Source organism: Alexandromys fortis, unplaced genomic scaffold (genome assembly GCF_014885135.2).
Source record: "Alexandromys fortis isolate MF-2015 unplaced genomic scaffold, M_Fortis_MF-2015_v1.1 scaffold_57, whole genome shotgun sequence".
Taxonomy (NCBI): Eukaryota; Metazoa; Chordata; class Mammalia; order Rodentia; family Cricetidae; genus Alexandromys; species Alexandromys fortis.
Genome location: NW_026067941.1, coordinates 5573431 through 5597523, shown reverse-complemented (window position 1 = coordinate 5597523; position 24093 = coordinate 5573431). Strand labels below are relative to the sequence as shown.

Here is a 24093-nt window from a genome sequence, read left to right as displayed (position 1 = left end):
TCTGTTCTGAGGTAAGGATTCAATTTTTTTTCATTTTTTAAAAAGATAAGCAATTATTCTGGGAATATTTGTTGGAAATGCAGTATCTTATTTACTTTCTCATTCCTGTAGTAAGAGACCTGACATCAGTAGGTGAAGGCAGAAAGAGATTATTTTGATTTATAGTTCCAGAGGTATAGAGGGCACCCTGGAGCAGAAGATGGACAGCAGCCAGGAAGACATGGTATAAGGAGCAGGAGGCTGACTGGTCACTCTGCTGCGTGCTCAGGAAGTAGTTTAAACAGGAAGTAGGACTGGCTATCAATCCTCAAGTCCCTCCACCAGTGACTCACTTCCTCCAGTAGAGCCCTATGTTCCAATGGTTCCCAAACTTTCCCAAAGAATGCCAATCATTGAGGACCCAGTGTTCAAACATGTGAGCCTCTGGAAAACAGCTCACATTCAAATCTCGGCATTCATCTTTTTCGTTTATTCCACGTCAGTGCTGTTATGGTTGAATTTCTGCATGTATTTTGATCCATTTCTATATCTCCTCTTTGTTTCATTGTTCATTTTTTTTGCTCCTGTCTCAGTATTATGCTATAGTAGTGGCTGGTGCTTTATAGGTCTTAATAGATATCAGTTTTAGCCATGCTGGTAATCTTCTTCTTTTGGAGTCTAAGTTATTTTTGTTCTTCATTCTGCTAAATAAATTTTAGAACTAGCTTATAATGTTAACCTAAAATCATGGGAATTTTGATTAAGATTTTGTAGATATATAAACAATTCAGGGAATAATTGACATCTTCAAAATATTGAATTATCCACTGCATGGATGTAGCCCTTCCATTTGATTTTTTAAATTGGTCTCTAATCTATCTTGAAATGCTCCTTTTACTCTATTTTGTATCTAATTCTCTTTTTATTTTCTGGAGCAGTAATACACATGTTAAATATAGTTATTGTTTTTCTTACTAAAAGATATGTTTGTGAAGCTAGAGAGATAGTTCAGTGGGTAGGATCACTGGCTGCTATCCCAGAGGACTCTGGTTCCATTCCCAGTACCTACAAAACCAACCACCTGTAATTCTAGTTCCCGGGGATTCCAATGCCCTCTTCTGGCTTCCGTGGTCACTGTACATATGTGCTGCCTGACATACATGGAGGTGGAACACCCAGGAACATCCTTAAAATGTTTCTTAAGATATTTGTATTCTCTGGCTTAGCTTTAATCCCTTCTTTACTCCTTTAAAGAAATTCCATGCTGTTTATGATCTACTTATGATGATTCCAGTTGCCTAGACTTGGCTGGCTGTCTCTTTATAATTCTCCCCTGTCACTCATTTTGATGTAGCTTTCATAGACTTTGATATTTTTAAAATATTCCTTGAGACCCAAGTAGAGAGCTGTTTTCTGCTCACTCCCTCCCTACTCTGGGAGAATTTTTATTTGCTTCCTGGATATTAAGGAAAACATATCAACATTAACTACTTCATACTAAATACTTAACATAAGCCCAGATGAGCAGGAAAAACAGCCTCCATGAGACTCCAACGCAGTCTCTTGGAAAGCTGTTTCCCCCCTTATCATTTTGGGTCAATATTTAAGGCAGATATTTTTCTTGTTAAGTTTCAGGCGTGTGATATTTCTGAGGTCTACATTCTCTTTCTCTCTTCCTCACCCCCATTTTAAACTCTTGTTAGAGAACGCACCACAAGTGCTTAGAAGTAAGTGCTTTCTGGTTTCTGGTTGTTTTCTTTCCCCTCCTACTTGAAAAACCCTGTGCCTTTCATTTCTCATGGTGACCCACCAGAGTGAGAAACCTGAAGTCTATGCCTCGTTAACTGCATTAAGTTTATCAGTTATCTGCTGATTTCGAGACCTGCATCCTCTCATGCCCCTCCGTATAAACTGTCAGTGATTCTTCTAACTACAGAAGTGCTAAAATTCTATCTGCTTAGCTGCCATATCTAGGGCTTGACTCAAAATAGGGAGTTTTTGTCTCTGAATTTAACTACAAACCTTGCCATTTATATTTATAGTTTTTATGGATTGTAATTTAGGAAAATTATTTAACTACTTTGGACGTCACGCAGGTTTTCCTTCTATGAACTCCTTCTGAGAATCCAGGTTCCCATACTAGGGGTATACCCTAATTTATACTGTGGTGATGGGAAACTGAATGGGATCAGGACTGGTGTGCTAGTGTGGAAATGGAGAAAGGGATCCTAAAGATAAATTTCTCCAGTTGGTGGTTATGCTGGTTGGTTGGCTTTGTCAACTTGATACACCCTGCAATCTCCTGGGAAGAAAACCTCAGTGGATGATTGTCTGCATTGGGTTGACCCATGGACACGTTCATGGAGGATATTCTTAGTAAAGTTAATTGAGAGAGAAAGATAAATCCCACTGTGGATGGCACCATTCCCTGGCTTGGTCTTGGACCATGTGAGAGTGGAGGCATGTAGCTGATACTAAATCAACAAGTGAGCATCCCTACACTCATCAAGCTCCTGCCACTGTGGCTTCCTTGATGTAATTTGCTGTTACCTGACATGGTAAACTTAATAAATGCTCTAATCCTTTAAGTTGCTTTTCATCAGGGTATTTTATAAACAACAACTGGAGCAATCGTTTTACTGGGAACAATTTTGTGGATTTAAATCCCCTCCAAAATTTCTATAGTCTCAAATGGCTTATGTTCCCAGGCTAATGCTTTTCTCCTACATATTTTCAATTTTGGATATCTTTATTAAACAGCTGAGCCCCAGGCATAAGAGAATCTCTTGCTTATCATGAATTCTTCCTCAGGAGCTGTCCAAGTTCATACAGTGATTGTGGCAGTTCAAAGGCTGTGTCTCTACCTCAGATTGTGCCTTTTCTGAAGGACTGGCTTGTCACCAGCTCCTCAGGTGAGGTGACCTCAACTGCTGTTCCACCAAAGCTTAATTCAGCTCCTCCCTTTGCCAGGCTTCCTGATAGGCATTCTACAGGAAACTTGAAATGCTCTGTCTCAGAGTCGATTTGACCCAGGAGGATATGATTACGAGAATGCCCAGTGCACTCCTGAAGGCCAATAAATTATTCTTTGGAAAGAAGAAAATTTTATTTCAAGAAATTGTTCAGGATATTTGAGATGGTCATAAAGCTATTCCAGGAATTCCAAGTCATAGTTGGCACCATGAGTTGTGAGAATAAAATTACCACACATAATGGCACTGGGAAAATGGATATTGCTTTTTTTTTTAAATACTGTTTGAATCCAGCTTTATTCAAATTAGCCTCAATAAAAAATAGAACCTTGCTATTCAGTAATTGACTCTCATCTCATACTCTGTGGGTGGTGGTTTTGTTGTCTCTGTATATTTGATTATTAACTGGAAACAGATAGAGTGGCTGATGATTCTGTTCCTATAAATTTAACAGTTGACTTGTACAAAATTAAGATGTTTCTTTTCTTCAGTAAAAGGGCAGCTAACACCATAGAAGGTGTAATCTTTTTTTTAAATTTGTGTGTGTGTATTTGTGTCTGTGTGTGCATGTGTGTGGTGTATTGTGTGTATGCACATGTTCATGTGTTTGTAGAGCCAGAGGGTGATGCTGAGTGTCCTCTTCAATTGCTCTACACTTCCAGTGTTCCTTCTATCTACAGCAGTGCTAAGACTCTGCTTAGCTGCTGTGTCTAAGGCTTGACTCAAAATAGGTAGGTGAGTCTCTGAATTTAACTACAAACCCTGCCACTTATATTTATTTATGGTTTTATGGTGGAATGTGATATAACAATAGGCCAATTACTCTTTTTTTGAGACAATTTTTTTTCTGGGTGATTTGTCATTTTTCTTCAGAAGTTCATTTGTCCAGTGATCTTCAGATTCCTTAGCTAGATACCTTTATTCTCCTAAAAAGACAGAAGTAAAAGCCTTCCCCAAACCCAATTTTGGCAAGCTATATCTGATCAAATGGAAGGCATTTGTTAGTTTTATATGTGTTTATATGAAATGACCATGCTGTTTGATGAACTATCATCTCTTCTAATTAAGAGGTGTCTTTCGTTCAAGTCAAATCTTTTTCAATTTTGATAATATCCATAACTTTTGTCCTCCTGTGGAAACAAAAGCAAAACCCCTTTCCCAGTGTAATACATATCCTGGTTTCCGTTCTGAGGTCACTACATCTTTAAAGTACATTGACTGATTTAATTTCATCGGCTTTTTCTATTATCTAATATCTCTCCAAAGCTAATGTTCCTTTTTCATTAGCATTTAGAAAATTCAAAGTTAACAAAGCATTGTGAAATCTATTTCTGGGGGTATTTATTATCCCTTTCTGTTTATTCAACATATCCTTTAGAGTTTGATTTAATACTTCTATAACTGCCTGGCTTGTATGAGTGTGTGGAATATCTGTAATATGCTTTATATTCTAATAAACAAAAAACTTTCATTTTCTTAGAGACATTGTCTGACTTTACTTGTGCAGGTATACCCATGATGGCCATATCTTCTAGCAAATGTGTGATTACTGAATCAGCCTTTTCTGAACTCAAAGCAATTGCTCATCAATGGTGTGGTGTATATATTTTAGTTTTCCAAATTTTACAAAATGGAACACATCCATCTGCCAGCTTTCATTCCCTGAGTATCCTTTGGGTTACTTCCTACAGGTAGTGGGGTTCACTATACCCCACCTATACTTCTTGCCTGGCTACAGGCCAACCAGCATTTTATTGAATCAATTTGAGTGACAAATCTTGGCTGTGTACAAAATTATTCTTTTACATCAGGCATACATTGCTGTTACCTGGTGTTTCTGGGCATGCTGGAGATCCAAAATCAGGTCTTTATGTTTGCAAGACAAGCATTTTACAAGTCTCCCAAATTGTAATCTTTTAAATATGGACACAGTAATCCACTATCACTTCTATCTTATTCTCTTCAGGGATCTCTTTCTTTCCTTCTAGAATTTTGTGTTTCTTATCCCTGTATTGACTTTGCATCCAATCTGTTCCTTCCTTCATTCATGAGTTATTTAAAACTTTATCTGATTTTCTGACATTTGCATGAGAAAGATGTTTTTGGCCTTGGTCTTTCATTAGAAAGTCTCTGTCTTTAAGTATCATTGTTTTCCAAGGGTAGAATTATGAAAAGATTGTATCAGAAGTTTCATGGGGCAATGGAGAAAGACAAGTCAGGGATCTGAAGTTCACCAGCCTCACTGTGCTCACTCCAAGCTTGGGGTCTCGTTTTGAAGGATGAGGGTTTGCTTGGGCTCCCATAACTAAGTTACACAAGCTGAGCAGCTCCAACAATAGAAACTTGCTCTACACCCGAGTCCAACATGCTGAGACTGTGAGGGAGAATCTGCTCCGAGGCCCTCTCCCAGCCACTGGCCATCTGCTGGTCATCTATAACCATCCTTGGTTTGGAGCCACACTGCCTCCATCTTGTCCCTTGTCTTCATGTAGTCTTTTCTTCAAGTGTGTGTCTATGTCCATATTTCCACTTTTCATGATGACACCAGTTCCTGTCCATCAGGTGTCCATTATGATGACCACATTTTAACTCAGTCCCCCCTAAAGACCCCAACCTTCAAATAAGGTCATATTCTGAGGTATTGCATACTAGGACTTCTATACAAGAAACTGGGGTTTGGGGACACAGCCCAGCACATTGTATCACTGTTTGTTTGCTATCCCAGAGGATAACTTTGCTTTCTTCAAATAATTCCCTAAAGAGAAAAGATTATTGATTCCTGGGAGGATTTAAGCTAAGAAATCTTTGTTTTATGGGATGTTTATCACAGCCTCCGTCATGCCGATGTCGTTTTATGGATGTGTATATGTTGAGTTCTTCATTGTAAATAATTATTGCCTAGCAGACTGGCTTGCATTTAATAGTGAGTCCATCATTATAAATTAAACCCATCTTTTTTCTGCTGTGTTCCCATGAATACAGCACAATAAATAAATCCTGTAGCATTTGTTTTGCATGTTTGCTTCTGAAAGGTTGAGTTGATCTGAGGGGAGCAGAGTGCCTGTGTAAGGCAGGCAGCTTAGGGCAGAGGGAGAATTCTGTAGGCAACTAGAGAGTCACTCTCCGACCAGCAGAAACTTCCACTTGAACTCCCTTCATGTAGTGGGAGCCTGTTGGCTCTCTTCTGCAGGCAGGGAAGTGTTCAGGAGAGTTAGAATATTTGAAAGCACCACATAGAGCATGATATCCAGAGATCATCATGTGCCCCGTTGTGGCTAGATTCTGTGAATGGTGAACGTGTAATAATGCCAGTAACAATAGTGTGTGCTTAGCATTCTGCAACAAAAATATTTCTCTGCACTCTTCTCTGACTTGACCGTGATTGTTTTAGTATGTGTGTATAAACATATACACACTATATGTATGAATATATATGTGTATATGAAAACTAAAGCTTAAAAAAGTTGAGATTTGCCTGCTGGCAAGGTAATTGTCATCTTTTTGCTTTCAAAATATTATTTTTATATTTGCGTTTTTACACTTTTTCTTTAAAAATATTCATTTATTTTGATCATATTCTTTTCCTCTCCCAGATCCTTCCTACCTATCTACCCAATTTCATGTTCTCTCTCTTCCCCACTTCTTCTCTTCCCCCCCCAGAAACAAACAAAATTCTCAAAAAAAACCAGAAAACAAAAATTAGAATAAACATCCAGTAATTCAAAAATTAACAAAGAAAGTACATAAGAAAATGGAGTCTGTTTTGTGTTAGTCAGCTATTTCTGCCCTGGAGTGCAGTTGATGTGTGGAGTAACAGTTTATTGGTACACTGGAGAAAACCGTTTTCCCTTCCCAGCAGGTATCAGTTGCAAATATCTTCCTGGTCAGGAGTGGGACTTGGTGACCACTTACCCTTCTTCCTGCTGGGATTTTGTCTGGTTTGAATTTGTGCAGGTCTTGTGTGTGCTGACACAGTCCCTGTGTGTTCATGTTTATCCATCCCGTGTGTCTGGAAGACCTGTATCCTCCACCAATTCGGCATCATCCCTTCTTCCACATAGATCCATGAGCCTTGAGGGAGGGTTTGGATGATGACATTCCCTTTAGGACTCTCTGACCCAAAATTTCACTCTCTGTAGATTGCCCAGTTGTGGGTCTCCATGCTGGTCTCTGTCTGCGGCAGGAGGCAGCTATTCTGATGAGTGCTAAGTACGGGACTTATCTATGTTAGTGTTAGTTGTTCGTCTCCCATATTCCTTCAAGTTCTGTTCTTAATCTCTGTATTCTAATTCCTCTCAAACATACCCCCCTCTTATTTGTTGAAGTTTGTACCCATAAGCCATAATTAAGACAACTTAGAGGCAAGTACAGACGACACTAGTTCTATAGTATGTCATTTGGGATGGATATGTGTGTATGTGTGCTGTCAGGGCCAAGCAAGTGTGGGATTGTCTAACAGGATAAAGCGTTCACAGCAAGCTTTTAAATTCCCTGGTTCACATTCATGTGGCTCTCTTTCTGTGCATGTGACCTTGAGCAGGTATCTTAACCGCTCTTACCCCAAGCTAGGGATAATGAAAGTGCCTGCCTTGCTGTTGTAAGGGATCCGTAAGCTATGCAAAATGATTCAGTGTGTGTTAAAATATGTTTTGTGAGCTTTGCGCAGGCAGCAGCCTATGGCAGTTTTATTCATTCATGAATCTACACATCTAGGACAGTGCTGAGCATAAAATAGATGCTCAATAAATACACTGTCGGGTGAATGAATATGTGAATGAATACAGAGAGTTCTATATAGAAAATGTAGAATGAAGAAGAGCATGGGCTTAGTCACTTTAGCAGGCAAAGTAGTCAGAGGCTGCCCAGCTTTGTGACGGGGTGCTCAGCTTGGGGAACCTTAGAAATGCTTAGACGCCCATTTTTTTGTTTCCTCCTCTCCCTCCTCCCCCTCTTCCTCCTCCTTGTGCTGAGGGCTGGATCTGTGGCCCTACACATGCTAGGCCTGTATTCATTCTACCCCTGAGCTGCGTTCTAGTCTCCTGGGAAACTTTTAAAGGCACCAACTCAAACTCCACGGTGGCCAGTCGTTCAGGATCCCGTTTTTGCCGTCACCACAGAGTAACAAATTCTGGATTCCATGGGTGTATGGTTCTGAAGATTCAATCCTGAAGTGATTTTCTGATTGACTTAACACACCTTAGGGGCCTAAGCTCAACCTTTGTTTCAATAATAATTATATCCTTGAAATGTGTTGAGACACATTTAAAATAGCCAAAAACTACTTTGAATTCATATGCAAGCAAGAATAAGATTTTGGCTCAAGTGGAACAGTTTGTTCCACTACATAAATCACAGGTGGGGTATTTACCTTTACGTGGGGCTTGGAATTGGTTCTTACTGTGTGGACGATTAGCATTGCAGGCTATTTATTTAGATCAACTAAGAAGCAGTATGGGTTGCCCTGGATAAAAGTAACTAAGGTCTCCGTGACATAGGGAAAACACACCAACACATGCACACACACATCCACACACATATATACACATGCACACACACACACACAAACACACAGTGAATAGCATGTCTCTTTTGTGGGTATTTCAGATACTGGGTGATGTGGGAGTGTCATATATCAATCTGTTGATTTCATTGGTTAAGTTATAATAAACCAGCTGCTTGGCCTCATGGCTTGGAACATAGATGGGAGGAGTAAACAGAATAGAATTCTGGGCGGAAGAGGAAGTGAGGTCAGACTCTGCGCTGCTTCCAGAGGGACTGGACAGCCGCCATGCTCTGCTTTCCCAGGCAGCTGCAACCCTCGATGGACTTAGGCTAGAATCTTCCCGGTAAGCGCACCATGGGGTGCTTACACACATCATTAGAAATGGGCTAGTCCAGGTGCGAGAATTAGCCTGTAAGGGCTAGAGTTCATGGGCCAAGCAGCAGTTAAATGAATACAGTTTGTGTGTTGTTATTTCGGGCATGAGCTAGCCAAGCGGCCGGGGTGTTGGGGACGCAGCCCCGCCGCTCCTATTTCAACAACTGGGTATTGAACTCAGAGACTCACATACTGGCCAAGTACTCTACCCCTGAGCTGCCAGACCTCCCCCCACCACCAGGTACTTGGTGAGTACAATCAAGAAACAGAGTAACTTTTTAGATAGCTGGCGCCTCTCTAGAATGTTGAGATGAATGCCTCAGTATCTCTTGTCAGTCTTTAGAGATTCTGGCCAAACTGAAGTCTCCATTTTCTGGCATTTTCCCACTTGGTGTATAGGAGCTCCATCTCATCCTCATGGATTAGACCCCACAGAGAGTGTGGTGGCTCAGGTGTGGACGGCTTGAATTTGGGAGCCATATAAAGTTGAGATGGGAGAAGATTGAAATTTAGAAATGGACCCCAAGAGGGTACCATGCTGGATAATCATTCTTGAGTGTCTTTCCATTTTGTTTTTGAAGAGTATTTATGCTACGTGTCTTTGGGTAAGTACAGTATAAAAAGTTAATACCCTTGACTCGGGTCTCTAATCCCAGCACTTGGGAGGCAGCGACAGGAGGATTTCTGTGAGTGTGAGGTCAGCCTGTTCTACATAGTATGTTCAGGCCAGCCAGCTAACCAGCGGTGCATGGTGAGACCTAAAAACATTAATACCGTCACAATGTGTCCTTTATGAATAGAACAATGAAATGCTATTTAGTGATCATACCAGGAAGATGAGCTAATTTGCTGTCTCCAAGGCTAGATTGTCTTTTTCTCTTGGTTCTTTAGTTTTTTGATCCTCTCCTTCTTTCCCTGCCTTCCTCTCTTCCACCTTTCCTTCTACCCTTGCTTTCTTTCTCTCTCTCTCTCTCTCTTTTTTTTTTTTTTTTTTTTTTTTTTTGCTCTTGAGATGGCTTGGTCCAGGCCATGGAAAACTTTAACTTGGTGATCCTCCTGCTTCTGCCTCTCCAGTGCTAGATTTATAAGCATGCGCTCTCAGGCCTAGTACTCCCTAGATTTATCAAGACTGGAGTCTACTTCATTTGCATCTATCTATCTATCTATCTATCTATCTATCTATCTATCTATCTATCTTTTGGTGTTTAGAGACTCTCCCTATGTATGCAGTCCAAGTTGGCCTTGAGTAGACTGCCCTCCCGCCTGTGCCTTGGCCTTCTGAATGCTGGGATTGGAACTCTGGCACGTGCCACCATGCCCAGTTGCATTTATTTTCAAAAAGCTGCGTTGAAGGACTTTTGGGCCCTCTCAGCAAAGAGCATCTCGGAAGTATAAAGCCTGGGATGCTATTCAAATCATCCTAATTGGATTTCTCAAGCCCTGATCTAATCAACAAGCTGGTTTTGCTTAGCTTCTTGGTCAAGTTCATTCATTAATTCAGAAAGCATTTATTGAATATTTGCAGACTCTACCCCTGGGCTAGATGTAACAGGATTAGTGGATGAATGGAACCCTGTCCTTTAGGAGTTTATAGTCTTCCCGAATGAAGGAAAGAGAATAATAGAAAGCTGTTTAAGATGTAAGATGGCTTTTGTACTTGAAATGTGTTAGTAGTCTTTCATGTCAGGTAATTGACATTAACTGTGACTTTATGCTCTGGAAACCACATTATGAAGTATTTTCTTTTCATATTTATTTCACAGTTAATATCACAGTTCTTTTCAGACATGCTCTTGTGAGAATACTCACTCCCCACAAAGTGACGCTGTGAAGTTAATAGAATTGTTGGCATTTCACACTTCACAGTCTGTGCATTCGGGAAGATTCTGAGTGGGAAGAAAGACAAAAAAGTTGAACCCCCATTTATTGTTTTATTGGAGCGAATTGTCACATAAAACTACGGCCATCACCCCTTCTATCAAGTTCCACCAAGTTTTGCTAGAATTTCCTGTCATCTTCCACCACCATGATGGATGTAAATAGAAAACTAACACTGGTTTTAGTTGAGGTCTCAGATATAATGAGATTCTTCTACTCTTTAAAGGCAAATGTTCATTCATGTATGAACTGTTAAAAAATGATTTTATGCTATTTAGAAGAGTGGAGAGCTGAAATCAGAAGTGCCTTTCCGTGCTCCAATATTTTCTAATTATGATTTTTCTGTGTTTCTTATATTTACTTTTCTAAGATGCACTTTTGCTCATAGACTGGAGCTACCCTCAATGCCTCTTACTCATTTTCCCCTCTAATTAATGTTTGTAACGTGCAACACACACACACACACACTACTTTCTTCTGTTAATGTTACAAATTCAACCTTACATTTGTGTCCATGATAAATGAGAAGTAATCAAAAGACATAGTTGCTTCTGTGCACAGGCTGGAAAAGGGTCTGTTTCAACTGGAGTCCCAGAGAAGTACCATGCTGAGCTCTCAAGGCGCAGTGATGTTCTGTATTGTGTGGCTGCCTTGCCTCCTGAGTCAGTGGTTTGGGTAGTTTGCTGCTGGGTCAGGAGTGGTTCCTAGTTATGAAGGGTGACGAAAGTTTGGCTGTCACAGTCCACAGCTGCCTGGAAGCTGAGCTCATTTGCTCTTTATTTCTCTCTTACTCCTCCTTCCATCTCTTATCCTCTCTCTCTTCTTTTTTCTAATCACAGCTCTCTGAAATGTGAAACTCTGGAAGACTTGCTTTTATCTCATTCATCTAAAATGTAAGAGTTCTTCTGCCGTCAGCAAGGACTTTGTGCTTGGGTATTAGTGGTGTGTGTGTGTGTGTGTGTGTGTGTGTGTGTGTGAAGCCTAAACCCAAGGTTGATTTTCATTTTCTCCCTCATTTCTTTCCTCCCTCCCTCCTTCCCTCTATCTCTTCCTTCCTCCCTTCCTTCTCTCCCTCCTTCCTTTTGCCCCCAAGTCCCAAATAATATTTCAATCAGGCATTTTCACACATACTTTCACTTTCATTTAAGTCTTGCTAAGTTGCCTAGGCTATCCTCAAACTTGCTATGTAGCCCAAAATTTAAAATTATAATCCTTTAAAATTATAATCCTCCTGCCTCAACCTCTTACTGTTATATTTTTTAAACACTTAGATTTAGACCCAAAGGTGGAAACTGTAGTTCCTGAATTCACAGAAATATGCTTTTGTTAATGGTGAAAACTGGCTTAGCATTGATGGTGGTGGTGGGGCTTCGAATCTAGAGAAAAAACCCTAAGAGACATGCCATAGAAAGTCATTCAACGTGGGAGCAAAGGATTGCTCTAGGAGATTTTCAGTCTTCTCTCTTCACCTCTTTGTTTCTTACATCATGTTAGACTATCTCAGCACCTTCGAATGTCTACTTACCTTTTATTTTCCAAGCCAGAGTCCTGCTGTGCATCCCAGGATAGCCTTGAACTTTCTGTCTTCACATCCTCCTGCACTGTGTCCTTAGCTTTGCTGGATTCCAGGCCCATGCCACCACACCTAGCCACTGTTCCTTTCCTAGGAATATGACTGGAGGCTGTGGCATCTACTTTGATGCGAGAAAGCAAAACTGGTGTTGTTAATTACCTATCTTCCTTCAAGGCTTCTACCCTTGTGATGAGTTTGGGGAATATATAGGTCAAATATGTTGCCTGCATCCTTCTGGAGCATTGAAAAAAATTGCCAGCAATCTTGTTGTAATAATTTCCAACTGCTGAAGACCTGTTTCTGGAACTTCCTAGTGAGGACTCCAAGAGACCCTAAAAGAAACAGAGAGCCAGCCAGACACCTGTTGAGTTCTGACATACACAGAGGCCAGTGGTGGCATATGTCCACCCTTGGGTGTGGAGAACTCCTGGTCTTGCTTACTCTCGCCAGTTCCATTCCTGGATGGAGTCTGATAGGTCAGTGAACATGCAGAGAGGCCAGCTGCGAACAGAGATGAATGGGGAATGCTTTCCGGTTTCTGTGTTGATTTTGCTATGTGGTATCCTACGCCAGAAGCAATACAAATGTATTATGTTTGGAGTGGGGGAATAATGGGATCTAATTCTTATCTAGGTGAGGCTGGCAGGAGAGACACAAAGTGATTCTGTCCAGGGATGAGCAGACACCTTGACATGCATGTGCATCCTATGTACTGTGGATGAGCAGACACCTAGACATGTGTGTATTTCGTATGTGTCGTGGATGGAGAGGAAGAAGAGCAAGACCAGGTCCATCAGAGCTATCTCTCTGTGTTCTTTAACTGCTACTCAACTATGACTTAGTCATAAATAAATTCAGTATAAGTAAAAATAAATAAATAAAAAGTGTAAGCACCTTTCCCCTCCGAGGCACTGTGTGGGGGGGGAGAGGGCGTTCACAGTAGCTGTTTCCTTGTGGCTTCCGTCTGTTTCTCTTGCTGTGGGTCCTCTTGCCTGTGTTGAGGGGTCCTGAAGAAACTTGAGCTCTTCCTTGACAGATGCAAATCGGTCTTTTCACACACTGAGAGCTTTCAGCTCCATGGACAATGGTCCTCTGCATGGGGAAGGAGGATGCTTTCAGGGGAAGGGAGGAAGAACAAACTCCCATTGGTAACCAGCCTGAACAGCACTGTTCTGGGCAGCGGGATTACCGGAGAGGACTTTGTTTATATTTCTTCTCTGGCAACATTAGTTTCTTTCCAAGTACTACAAGTATCCACCCTAAGTCCATTTCTGTAAGTGGAGAGGCTCCCCTCTCACCCTACACCATGAAAAGAAGCTGGGCTTTTAGTGTCTGGTCCTGTAGCCTATACAAAGCAGCTGCCTCGAATGTCCTGATCTTGGGAGAGTTGCCCCTCTCTAATCCCAGCAGAGGTGTGTCTCTGCACAGTCGTACAGAATATCAGACATTAGAGAATCACTCGGATCACTCGGGTACAGTTCCTGCCCCACAAGGAGCTATGAGCTCTGCACAACATTCTCATGTTTGTGTGTCCTTATATATGTATGCATTTATTTATGAATTTATTTTCTTGCTACAGGAAAGCCATCTCCCGGACGGGCCTCCAGCATCTGGCGCCTGCACATCCTCTCGGCCTTCCTGTGGCAAATGGTCCAGCAAAGGAGCCTAGGGCCACTCTGGACTGGAGCGTAGGTGTCTACTGTTTTTATGTTTGGTTTTTTCCCCCTCAAGCTAATGTTTACTTGCACGCTGTGTCTTTCTCACCTCGCCCTCAGGATTCCGTAAGTCAGAACACACCTACTGAGAGTCTTCAGTGGTCAAGTTAATGAGATCATTAATGGTGGGCTGAAAGCCGTTGTCCCCACCTGAAGCCCTGTGCAGGGCTGCTCTTCGGTTCTGCCTTGCTGTCTCAACAATGATCAGGCTCATCCCTGTCCTTTCCAGCTTAGGGGAGGGAGCCATGGGAGAAAGGAGGGGAGTATTTCTTTCTTTTAGCCAACTAAAACATAAAAATCATGTGTATTTATGGTGTGCCATGTGGTATTTCAACACATGGGCACAATGTGCAATGTTTAAATACGGGCAAAGTAGATCTACCTAGACATTTATCATCAGTTAGTTATGTTGCAAATATTCTAACTCCTTTTTTTCTAGCCTTCTGCAAGAGAAGTACACTAAACTGTTATTGTTTGTGGCTACCCTGCTATGAAATTGTATCTACCTATGATTTAATATCCATTGAAGAATCTTTCCTTCGATTATCTAACCACTGTCTCTCCCAGCCTCTGGTAACAACCATCTTGCTCTCAGTAATATTTCATATGTAAGTGAGATTGCATGACGCTCGACTTCCTGTACCTCACCTATTTGGCTAAACACAAAAGCCTCCAATTCCATCTATGCTGCAAATGAAAGGTTTTCCTTTTTCTGTGTGGATAAATAATATTCCTGTCTATATTTGCACCGCATTTTTGACAGATAATATGATATTTTATTGAATTTAAAAATAACACCCTTAGCAAAGGTCACGGGCTATAAAAAGTAAGCTCTGATTTTCACGTTGCCCTAAGTGGGTTTTTAATTTCGACTAAGATTTAAAGGCATGTCTGTTTTCGTGCCTGTGTATAGATGGGAAAATCTTTCCACACTCTTTCAACTTGGCAGAATTGAAATCCTGTAGAGTGACTTATTGTCGGGGGATATGGTAGATGCTTCTGCCATAAGCCAGTGGCACAGTCTCACAAACAGAAAAGGCATTGCCCAGCGGCAAGTGTGATTTGGCCTCGGCTTCCTGAGGGGGAAATGGGAAATGTTCATTTCATTCTTGCTGCTGTTAGAGCTAAAATTATTTGAACAATAGGTAAATATTATTGGTACAAACATAATCTTAGAATTCTTTCTCCTGCCACTAAGTCGTCTGAGTGTTTGCTAGACCCAGAAAAAAGGCCATTGCAAACACTTCCTGCCTTAGTTTCTGCTTCTAAATAACATTGTAGCATATACAGTCACCCAAGACTTTTAATCATATGAAATGAAAAGGGGTTCACAGACTCTTCTTTATAGTACTGGGTATTAAATCCAGGGCCTCAGATAAGCTAGGCAAGCACTCTGCCATTGAACACTATCCCAAACCCTTATTTCTACTCATTTTTAAAGAAAGGTGTCTCTCCCAGTAGCCCAGGCTAGCTCAGAACACACTCTATAACCCAAGCCAACCTTGAACTCCTGAGCCTTTTAATCTAACCTCCCAAAGAGCTGGATTCTAGACATGTGCCACTCGGTCCAGCTCCCCGACTCTTTATATTAGCCTTTCTAACAATGTAACAAACCTTAGTGAAATCACAGTCTAGGTTTTACTTCCGGTGTAAATTTCTTTCACCTTTAAGTTTTTCAATCTCTTACATGAAGAGAGCATTCACACCCTCCACTGACCTTCATATGTTCTCAGTGAGCTTGTTCAGCATTTTCTTTGCATCCAGTACCTCTTTCCACCTGTCCCGTGTCCCATCCTTTTGTGGGGGTGTGCACATGGGTGTGAAGGCTAGAGGTCTACCTCGAGTGTCATAGTGCCCAAGAGAGTCCTCAAGCACTCAAGCACTACTTTCTTCTTCTTCTTCTTCTTCTTCTTCTTCTTCTTCTTCTTCTTCTTCTTCTTCTTCTTCTTCTTCTTCTTCTTCTTCTTCTTCTTCTATTTTTTTTTAAACTAGGGTTATCATTGGCTTGAAATTTGATGAATAGGCTAGGCTTGTTGGCTGGTTTGGGAGCCCCGGTAGTCGGCCTGTCTCTTCCTCCCAAGTTCTGGGCTCTTTTGTTGATGGACACCCATGGATGCTTCCGTTTCCTGACTGCTGTGAAGAGTGTTCAGTGAACAAGGCAGATGTGTCTCCTACTTATGCAAATCGAAGGATTTTCATTTCCTTCGGATACAGACCTGGGAGTGAGATGGCTAAGTCAGACTGTGGTTTCATTTTTGACGCTTTTGCGGAGCATCCCATTGTGTTCTTGTGGCTGTGTCTGCTACTGTTCCCCCCACCAACATGTTGGGTTCCCTTTCTCAACATCCTCTACAGGACATGTTAGCTTCTATCCAATGGGAGCCACTCTTAGCAAAGGTGGGGCTGTTCCATTGTAGTTTTGATTTGTATTTCCACTATTATTAGTGATGTTTACTGTTTAAAAATCTCTCCACTGGTAGCTTGCGTGTCTTCTTTTCAGGCATTTTGGTTTAGACCTACCACCCAGGCCTTAACTCTGTTACCTGCTATCTTTGCTGTGTAGAAGTGTTTGAGTTTTATATGACCCTGCTTGCTTGTTTTTCCTTTGTTTCTTGTACTTTTGGGGCCTCTTTAGAAAGTCCATCCTGTCAAAGTATCCTGAATCCTGTCTCCTGCATTTTCACGCAGTGTCAAGTGTCCTGTGTTTTCTTCTTAATAGCGTCAGCTCTTATATTTAAGCATTCAGTCTGTTTAAGTTGGCAAGAGATAGCTGTCTATCATCATTCTTGGCTTGTGGGCTTCCATCTTTATCTAACATCATTCTCCGCTTGTAGAAAGAATCATTGTGTCATTATGAAAAGGATCATATTAGAAAGGCTATCTATCATTTCTCCAGCACGTGTCCTCATCCCCTTGTTTAAGCCCAGATGCCTATGGATGTATGTTTAAAGTGTGTCTGCCACAGTGGAATCTCCTATGCACTCGGACATTGTTTTCTGGCCCAGCCAATGCTACCATCCTTGTTTTGCATTCTGGGCAGGTTCCTTGGGATCAAGAGGGTAATGAAGATGTGGTTTAAATGGAGCTAAAAATCCATGGATAGAAAGAAATCAACAGTGGGAACCCAATACAGCAATGCCTGGGCCAGCAGAGTTCACAGTGGAAGCGGGGAGAGCCACTGGGATCTGAGAAAGGACCCTCTCTAGTCCTGGCTGATGTTGAAAACAGTTATCAACAAACGCTTTTACTAAGTGTCCTGCCTAAGCCAGCATTAGACTAGCAGGCAGTATTTTCTGATTCCCATGGAAAGGTGTACACTGTAGCATTCATTCAAGCTGTATTTTTGGCTGGTGGTGGGAGGCTCTGGTACACAATCGGGGCCGAGCAAATAGGAGCTCAGGTTGGGTGTGTTGTGGTCTTTTGTTCTTCTTTCTTTCCTCCCTGATGATTCTGGGCACCCTGTAATGGTGTTCTGCTGAAAGTCCAGTAGGAAAGCAAAGAGAAGGACACGCCCTTCTGAAAGACTCAGATGTGGCTCTGGAACAGATGCGTCCCTTGGCATTGTTTTCAGTGGCAGCAGACAGAAGTCAGCAGTGGCCAGTACCCAATGGCTCAGAATGTTCAGGAAGGAGGAGAGGGTTAGGTGTATTTCAGTGTCCTCCGTTTTTTTTTTCTGTAAGAGTTTAAATGACTCAGACTGGTTTTTAAAATGCTGGCCTTTTTCTGTCAGGTACACTGTGTATTAACTGACCCTTCTGCTTAAGAGTCCAAATGAGGAATTGGGGAATTTTCTTATTTTGCATAAAGCATAGGAAGGGTTTTCAGGCTTGAGCATCCATCTGCAACAACCCTGTCTTTTGGTTCTCTCCCTCCCTTCCTCTTTTCTTCCCTTTCTACTTCTTCCCTCCCTAGACCCTGATATCTTTTATTTAGGCCATTTCACACATCCCAATTACTGTGTACATTCCTTTGTTCATAGTGAGCCATTTTGCAAACAGAACCAAGGTAGAGCTTTTTGTTTGGCTTGTCTGAGGTCTTGTTAGATCTCTAGTTTCCCGAAGAGCTAGGCAGTGTGTTTGTTTTCTCTTCAAAGTGGAGAGTACAGGACAGCCTAAGGGCTGCCTGGTTACTGATTCTGGGACATGAATTGATTGTAACTCCTCTGCTGGGTCAATAAGAAGTGAACTTACTCTTGGAAACTGATGGGCACTCAGATAATCTCTAGTTCCTGAAAGGCGTGCTAAACACGACTCCAAAGACAACTGGTAAAAGAAACCAATAGGACCTGTTTTAATGCCAAGCAACCCCCCTTTGCAGGTTCTTCCTACTGTGTAGCACAGTGAGGTAGATTATCACGCACACAGAGAGGCCTGGTCTTCCCCTCCCACTAGTGGCCTTTCTTCACCCTGCTAGAAACAACCAGGAGAGGCTGTTCCCTCGGATACCATTAAGACACATGTCAGCCAAGCCAGTTTGGGAGGAAATAAGCTAAATTACTAGAATGGGGAGGAAGTGATGTTCAAAATAGAAACCAAAAATATTCGTCTCCTGGGCTGGAGTCCAAGCTCTCCATTTGGAGTGAGTTAGCCCATTTAGAAGTGTGTCGGTGCCACAGATAATATGTGTCTTCTTAAATGTCGCATGCCTCCTCTGCAAAGGTGACTCAATTTACAATTAGAGCTCGCCTCTGTTTTTAAGATTGTAGCCAATAATACTGGAGGTAGGTCTCGCTTCTGTCCCCACTGTTTTGTAATTTTGCTTTGCCCATTAAGCCGCCTGGAGCAAGCCACAGGCCAGTGTGGGGGGTGGGCAACAGAGCTCATGTCAATCATAAGTCCACCGTCATCCGCTCTGAGTCTTTTTCATTTCTTCACCGGACCACATCCTGCCACCCAGCGTTCCCTGGAAAACAGAACTTCAGCTCGAACAAAACCAGCTCAACTCCCCCCACCCTCAATCCACACCAGTATTTCTTTCCTCTAGCTGATGACATTCAGCAAAGACGGGCTTGCTCCCCAGCAGGTCGGAACAGCACAGTTGGTACATTGCCTCACAGTTCAGTTCAGGGACAAGATCAGGGAACCAGAGTCTTCACACAGAGATGCTTTAAACTAGGTTAGGAAATTAGGTCACTTTATCTCTTTAGAAACCTTGAATGAAAAGCCAGGAAGCAGCTGGGGGCGTGTGTGTGTGTGTGTGTGTGTGTGTGTGTGTGAATGCCAGTGTGTCTGCCAACATGAGTGTGTGTGTGTCCTTACACATGTGAGTGTTTTCTGCATGTCTTCTCATGCCAGCCCTGTTCTGAGTGTGAGCCTAAGAAGCTAGGTGTCAGGTTTGGTGACATCATCACAGCCCCTCCTTCCTCCCATACTCTTCTCTCTCATCCTTACTTCAAAAAACTGAGGCAATGAGAAAATAAGAAAAACACCTCACATAAATCAGTGCGATGATGCCTCTGGTCTTGGATAGCTATGTCATCGTGGGACCGACCTACTGTGATCGGTTCTCTTTATTTTTTGAGTTTAGGGTAATTAAAGAGAGAGCACTATATAATTACCGTTTATCATTCCTGCAGCAATATTCCTAACAAAAACAAACTAAGGAAGAGTTTATTCTGATATGTGGTTTAAGAAGCCATCCAGTCAGTCCGTCATGACAGGGAAGGCTGATTGCTGGCCAAGGAGGCAGCTGGTCACACTGTGTCCACACCAGGAAGCAGGGAGAGATGAACTCTGTGCTCAGGGACTCCAGTCCATGGGATGGTGTATGGACATTTTTGGATTGGTCTTCCTATGACAATTAACCAATTTAGAAACTCCCTCACAGACAGCACAGGGGTTGCCTTCTAGGGGATTATAGATTGTGTCAATTTGGCAACCAGGATCAACAGCCAAAATTGCTTGGCTTCTCAGAGGAATCACAGATTCCTTAGCTCCCTGCGTCTGCAGTGTCTTGATCCAAATGCTCTGACACTCGGGAAGTGATGGTTTAACGCTCTTAAGTGGAGACAGATGTGAGCCACAGATTATAAATATAAATATAATTTATAAGTATAAAATATAAATATAAAATAAATATAAATTATGTAGGGAATCATGTTAAGACAATGTGAGTCAACAGGGGACCCAACTTTAGAACCATGTTTTGTCTCACCTGCTCGACCCCAAAGGCTGTCATTCAATATTGAAGGGACAGATGGTGACTATATGGGGACTTTAGACTCATTTTTCACGCTCAGTCTTTAAACTATGGCTTCTGTGTTGATGGCATGGCTTAGTCAATGCTGACTTCATTCCCAGTGTTCAGCAGCCGTCTTCCACAGCTCCTGTGTGCACCATCCAAGGCACGTGGCCACCTATTACTAACCTGCATGTTTTCAGGCAATCTGCCCTTAATATTCAAAAAACTTTTCATGGATATTTGTAAGGAAGATATCATTTGTAACTCCAATTATTTAAAAATGTTTCTAATCACATATCTTTGTTTTTCTGGGTTATTTGATTCTGGTGCATATGCACTACATTTTTGGCTTATATTTTTTGAGGCAGAACCTCTGTATCTTAGACTGACCTGCAACTTATTAGGTAGCCCAGACCCACCTTGAACTTTTAGCATTTCTCCTGTCTCAGACTCCTCGACGCTGGAATTGCTTATGTGTATCTATATGCCTCGCTCCTGCTGGTGCACTTATTATACATATTATTTAATCTATAACACTCCCCTATATTTATACTTTTTTATCTGTAATCATTGCTTGGATTTTTGCTGAACTTGGGCAAGTAATATTTATCTATTTGTGTCTGTATAACATTTATATATGTATATATAATCATATATATACATATATAGAGGGTCATAAATATATCTATTGTGTAAATATGCATGCAAGGATCACAGATGAGTGTTGGTGTGAGTGAGTGCATATGTGCACATGTGCTTGTACACGTGTGTGTGTATGTCTGTCAGTCTATCCAGGGAGATTTGTCTCCATATTCCAAAGACCATAAAAAAAATGCTATCTCTTAAAAGTCAGGTGGTTACTTTTCTGTTTTCCTGAAATGGATAGTTTTTGAGCTGCATATTATTTGAGATGTCATTTCAAGGAAGATTTGTATAAAGGAAGCAAGAAAGGTGTTCCCAGCTGGGAAGGATGATCAACAAAACATGGCACCAGAAATAAAATATGATTAAAGAACAGTAATAAGGGAGACACATAAGATAAGGATAGATTGGTTGGCAGGCCTGGTGCAAGATCTAGAGTGCCAGACTGAATGTGGCCTTCATTTCGTGAGTAATAGACACTCAGATAAGCAGTCAGAACACGGAGGGGCACAATCATAGGTGTATTTTAAGGGAACCGAGTGTATGAGAGTGTAAAATTAGCCAGAGCATTTATCAGAAGAAACTGGGACTCTATTATATTTGCTGTCTAGTGGATACGAAGGAAGCTGGGTACAGACTCAGACACAAAAGGAAACCTAGACAAAAGAACCAAGAGAAAAGTCTGCATTCCTTGTGGATAAAGTAGGCTGCTGTGAAGAAGAGGCTCGGATGTGTAACGTGGTAATATAGAGCTGTTTCCCTCTCACCCAGGCCGTAGACCAGGACTAGTCTAGGTGGTTAGATTGAGCCAGACTCCTCACAGTCATTCACGGGCAGACACTGACTGCTATGTTGACATCTCAAGGAGGTTTCTAAAATTGTCCGGAAGGCTGGTCACCCCAGTGACTAAGTCACTGCGGCTGAAGAAATGAGTTGATCCCTCCAGGTAGATCTGAACGACCTGCCTGGAACCTCTGCTCCTGGTCTTTTGTTTAGAACGTGCTTTCACGGCCACTCCCAGCTGCAAGGGAAGCTGGGAAATTAGATCTAGCTATATGTTCAAGAAGAGGAGAAAAAATGATTTTGATGAATGGCAGTCTCTGTCACGATGACCAAGAAAAGAAGTTTGAAAAATGTCAGGATATATGGATTAAGGAGAAGAGGGACAATCAGAAAGGGAAAGCAACGTGATTAAAAAGAAAAGGAAAGAAATACCTACGAACTCCTTCTCATGGGCACACTCTTGACATATTTTTGTTCGTGCGCTGAACTTTCCCAGTGACCCTGGGATAGAGGAGCATTTATTTTTATAATTTTACTGATAAATGAACTGGGGTTCAGGGAAATGAGAGGGTCCTGAATCGTGTGACTACTAAGTAGCCTATCTACTTTATAACAGGGCTCATGTTAGTAGATCACACTAAGGAGTCAGAAGAAATGTAGAAACCAAGCCAAAGCCAGTCATGTGTTAGTTCATCCCAATGCTGACAGCACTCAGGTATCCTCCGTGCAGAATTCAGGAGTCCTTAGGACCACTCCCACTTCTAACATTAGGTAGGATTTAGGATTCTCTGAGACTGGACTGAGGATGGAGAATTCACTAGGTCAACATGCATAACTCAGTGAAAGCTGTTAATCTCACTGTTCTGGAGCATCACCATGCAAACAAGGAGGGAGGAGGGAGCATGTAGTGTAGGTGGAAGAGGGGAAAAGGGGAGGGGAAAAATGAAGGGGAGCCAAGAAAAATGTATATCTCAACAAAAATCAAGAAAAATAATAATAAAATAAAAAAGTATGTCATCATATTTTTGCATGCCTCCACTATGTTGGACTTCCACGTGTTATAATTTATGACTTTAAACTAAAGGACATAAAATAACAGTAATTTTTCCTTTCTGCTCTAGCAGTTAGATGTGACAAAAATAGGTATTTACTCATTTATTCAATGATTTTTAGTTTTTTCTTAAAAGTATATTGAGGTTTACTATTGATCATACAGCAAGTTGTTGTAAATATAATGCTTTTATGGACCTTAAAATCTAGTATGTAAGGAAATGTCAATCAAATAATTATGCCAACATATGAATAAGTGCTACTTAAGGTAGATAGTGAAAAAGAAACATGAAACATGACAGGAACTAGCAAAATAATTTGACTTGGGTTATGGGGCATTGAGGACTTGTTAAGAAAATAACTGTTGATCTGATGACCAAACTACAAAGAGACATTAGGCATATAAATTAGTCCAGAGAAAGATAAAGGATTTGGGTAAAGAAAAAAAAAATGTGTAGCGAGCCATTTTTGATGAGAATACCTGAGCAAGCCTAGATGAAGTGAGGAACACACAATGCTGACATCAAGTTTATACAAGGCTTCAGCACAGGACAGCAAGTTCAGTGGAGTTGACCTGAGACCTTCCACTCTGCTTGAGAAACAGCAAGGAGAGTAGGGTGCCTGGCAGTCAGCTCCTGGATAGGAGTATAGCAGGAAAAGAGGTGGGAAGACTAGGGCTTGAGAGACCACAAATAGGAAGAGGACACAGAGACACCCAAAGACTATGCAAGAAAGACTTAAGGTTCTTCCATCAGCGTGAGTAGCTAGCAAGCAGACCAGCCACTTAACCAGGTTTCTATTTTGAAGCTGGATAGAAAGGGAAAATTAAGGAGACATAGGCAGGAAAAGTAGCCTCTCGCCCAGGAATGTGGGTGTAGTCTCTCTCCAGCTGAGAGTACGAATTCCAGCACTGTTAACGTTTGTACTGAAGGCTGCTCTAGAGACAATGTTCTGGTAATAGAAAGATGCTACAAATTCAAGTGCTAACACTACAGGAAGTCATGCACAAAGGCCTAAGCGAACATGACCTTTGAGTATGGCCTTTCACTTTGCCCATTAGCATATTTCAGTTTTCTTTTTTTTTTCTTTCTTTCTTTCTTTCTTTCTTTCTTTCCTTCCTTCCTTCCTTCCTTCCTTCCTTCCTTCCTTCCTTCCTTCCTTCCTTCCTTCCTTCCTTCTTTCTTTCTTTCTTTCTTTCTTTCTTTCTTTCTTTCTTAAAGATTTCTGTCTCTTCCCCCCAGCCGCCTCCCCTTTCCCTCCCCCTCCTCCAATCAAGTCCCCCTCCCTAGTCAGCTCAAAGAGCAATCAGGGTTCCCTGCCCTGTGGGAAGTCCAAGGACCACCCACCTTCATCCAGGTCTAGTAAGGTGAGCATCCAAACTGCCTAGGCTCCCACAAAGCCAATACGTGCAGTAGGATCAAAAACCCATTGCCATTGTTCTTG

The 24093-nt window shown here is 41.7% G+C and overlaps 1 protein-coding gene and 1 long non-coding RNA gene across 2 annotated transcripts in view; one reads left to right on the top strand and one right to left on the bottom strand.

Annotated features, from left to right (window-relative positions):
- LOC126505265 (uncharacterized) overlaps positions 1-15966 on the bottom strand; it is a 420992-nt gene extending 405026 nt beyond the window's left edge. Inside the window, exon 1 of the long non-coding RNA XR_007592840.1 lies at positions 15882-15966. This is a non-coding gene — a long non-coding RNA (uncharacterized lncRNA). The remainder of the gene's footprint in view (positions 1-15881) is intronic.
- The window catches only part of Dgki (diacylglycerol kinase iota), a 301404-nt gene continuing 291198 nt past the window's right edge, over positions 13888-24093 (top strand). The window contains exon 1 of the mRNA XM_050148045.1: positions 13888-13968. The gene's annotated coding sequence lies outside the window, so the exon portion shown is untranslated. The remainder of the gene's footprint in view (positions 13969-24093) is intronic.